Genomic DNA, 3,693 nt, shown 5'->3' with positions numbered 1-3,693 from the left:
ACAAAAAAAAATGGCTAGAATTTAAGATTCTCAAATTAATATATATAATAGGAGTATTTTAGTCATTTTTTATAATAGGGATATTGTAGTCATTTTTTATAAAAAAATAATATTAATTTAGATCAGTTTAAGATTTGATTCACTATTTTTCGGTCAAATTAATTTATCTGATCTAATTTTGGTAAAAATAATACGGTTTAATCAATTATATATGTTAAATTTTAATTATTAAAAAATATTTTAGACGTCTTTATTTGAATGACTTCGTATAATTTTTACATGCTAAATTACTGAGACATGAATTTCATATATTTATACGAGGGGTGTAAGTTATCGAACCAGATCGAAAAATATCGCAAAACCGAACTGAAAATTACAACAACCGCAAAAAACCGAAAAAATCGTTTTTTTCTGAATTAAACCGATCGATTTGGTTTGGTTTATGGTTGGCTTAGTAGAAACCGAACCGAACCGAGAAAGATGTTCTCTAGTAGTTCTTTTTACAGGTTTACCCTTAGTTTAACCTAGGAATAAAACCCTAAATTTGAATACCCTCACACTCCAGTCGCCGAGCAACACTCTGGTCGCCGAGCAGCACTCCAGTTGCCGAGCCCTCTCCTGCAAAAAGCAACTGAACAATGTCTTCTTCGAAGGTTAGAATTTAATTTAAGGAATTTTTTCATGATATTGATAGAAGCAAAAATTATTGTCAGAAACTAGAAACTCTCGTTTCAGCAGATCTTATGGTAATCCATTTGGAGCTTGAAATATTTGTATGTTTCAGCAATTTTAATTTAATAAATTAAGCAGAAAAATTTTATTTGAAGATTATGGTTTGGTGGTTGGTTATTTTACACATGATGAACATTTGTAAAAAGTTACGTTGAGAAATTTTCAATTTATATATAAAACATACATGTCCCTAATTTCATTAATTTTATGTTGTTGTCTTTGATTGTTTATAGTCATTTAAATTCTGTTGATTGACTTTAAAAATGAATTAATTATAATTCTATTTATGAGCTGCTTATGAGTTGTTTTAATTCTGTTTATGAGCTGTTTAAAAATGAATTATAAACCTAAATTCTATTTATGAGTTGCTTTGGTTCTGTTTGCGGTCTCCTACTTCATAGTTCAATGACTATGTGAGGTGATTTATGTGGTTTATTATGATTTTTAGGGTACTTGAATTTTCGTTTACTTATCTTAGTGGCTTAAACTTCTTATCATTTATTTGCTTACTCTCTCTCTCCGTAGATTAATAGATTGATAGATAGATAAATATATTGTATCTCTTCCAATGGTGCTTGAAAGCTGTGAATCAAAACCACTGCAATAACTGTAGATGATTAATGAATTGTAATTAACTAATAATTATGAACCCGAGGAAATTGGATATCTTTTTCTGTCTAAATATTTTCGTAATTTAATTTTTGGTATTCTTTTTTCTATAAGTTATAGAATTGGGATATTTTAGTTAGCCACAAATTTATCTTTTATGCTTCTACATGTATTATAATTAATAATTCTCTACTCTGCACATAATTCTCTCTCTCACACACACTATTTTAATTTATAAATTTTAATTATTACTCTCAAAACTACACATATATAAGCTTTAATTTGTTATCTTGTTTCATAATTTGTTATGTTGTTTCATAATTTGTTATTTAATATGTTTCACAATTTTTGTTGTTGCATAAATGTTGAAAACAATATTTTTGAATAAGTTTGAATGCTGAATTTGTTGCTGGAAACAATGCTTTTAGTGATGTTTATAATCTATATTGATTTTTTTGTTTTATTTACGTAGAAATTGCACCAACGGAAAAAGATGATGATGAGTCTGGTGTGGATTCAGATTAAGTATGGTGGCTGTTTGGTTTTTATTTGGTTTAAAGTGGCTGTTTCGATTTTTAGTATGTTTTAAAGTGTGTTTATTTTTGTTGTTTTGCTAGACATTTTTAATTGTCTTTATTTTATGTTTAATTAAGTTGAATTTGTATTGAATTTGGATTTAATATACTTTTGTTATTCTAGTTTATTGATGGTTTTAAACTTTATTTTACAGTAATTTAAAGTCTTATAAAAGTTAAAAAAATCGAAAAATCGACCGAACTAAACCACTACTAATTCAGTTCGATTCGATTCGGTTATTTAAAAAACAACAAATCGAACAGTTAGTATCATTACAGAATTGATCAGGTCAGTTCGATTAGTTTTCGGTCCAAAAAATAACCAAATCGAATAGATTATTCCCTGATTTATACCCTTATTTCTGCCTGATTCTCGCAGTCACGAATTCCAAAAATTTTGTAAATTTCATTAACACAGTTGTTATTTGCGAAAATGCCACTAAATTTCTAAATTTTTATAATCTGTTTTATTTGGGTAAATATTTTTTTTATTTAAATAAAAAACTCTCAAACTTGAAGTAATGCTAACTTGATGCATAAATGCACTAATGCATAATTTTATAAACTAAATTCTCATAATAGAAGCATAATAGAAGTATAATGAACTAAATTCTCAAGGACCTATTTGTCCTTCGAACTTTATTTGCAAAATGACGTCAAGGACTTATTTGTCCTTCGAACTTTATTCTCCTTCTAGCGTGGCACCATAACGAACACCTGGACACCGTTTCAGCCACGTCAGCCAGTTCCGTTCGGTGTATGAGAGGTAAATAGACGGAAGGACTAAATTGTCTTCCGTTTGTTAAAGTCAGAGACCTTTTTGTATTTAAATTTTGTCAAGAATGTATTTGTCAAAAATTTAAAAAGTCTAGGACCTATCTGTCTTTTTCCCTATATTTAAAGTTTTAAATTACATATTGTATAAATATAGTTAGTCTTTTTATATTGTATAACTATTTGTTATTTCTGATTCCGAAAAAAATTTAAGTTTTAACCCCTATGCCACCTTAGAGGGCTATACTTTATATTAACTTTTTCAATATCAAAAGTCTCAATAATGATTCTTTAGATGCTGATGAGTCAAAGAATAATTTTTAGTGAATTTTTAGAAATTGTTTATTGTTCCGTTTTAAATTTATAAGTTTATAAAATATAGATTTTCTGGAATTTGAACTAAAACAAAAAAATTAGATTTCTATTCTTATTCATTTTGATTTTTTTGATATTTTATTTGAATCCAAATGGGGGTATTTTCTTATTGACATTTACTACTTTAAAGTTAATTGTTTCAGTACTAAATGTCAATAATCTGTATCAGTACTAAATCGAATTAAACTGATTCGATTTACTATATATAGGTTGTTCAATAGTAAATCGATAATCGAATCTAGTTGATTCGATTTACTACTCACGGGCTATATTTCGAATATCAATCATTGGTAATTTGAATCAAATAACTTCGATTTAGTACCAGAATGTGTAATTACATAGATATATGTATTGAGACATCTACATAATATTTTTTATTTTAAGACTATTGAGTAATATTGGTGACTTATTGATTTATTTAAGTATTTTACCCTATTAATTACAAGTTTATTACATATTTAATTATTCATATATTTAAACTTCGATTAATGTGTAATTACATAGATATATGTATTGAGACATCTACATAATATTTTTTATTTTAAGACTATTGAGTAATATTGGTGACTTATTGATTTATTTAAGTATTTTACCCTATTAATTACAAGTTTATTACATTTATTACATA

This window comes from Arachis ipaensis, chromosome B08, assembly GCF_000816755.2.
Source record: "Arachis ipaensis cultivar K30076 chromosome B08, Araip1.1, whole genome shotgun sequence".
NCBI lineage: Eukaryota > Viridiplantae > Streptophyta > Magnoliopsida > Fabales > Fabaceae > Arachis > Arachis ipaensis.
The sequence above is the reverse complement of the archived record's forward strand: the minus strand, read 5'-3'. Positions refer to the sequence as shown.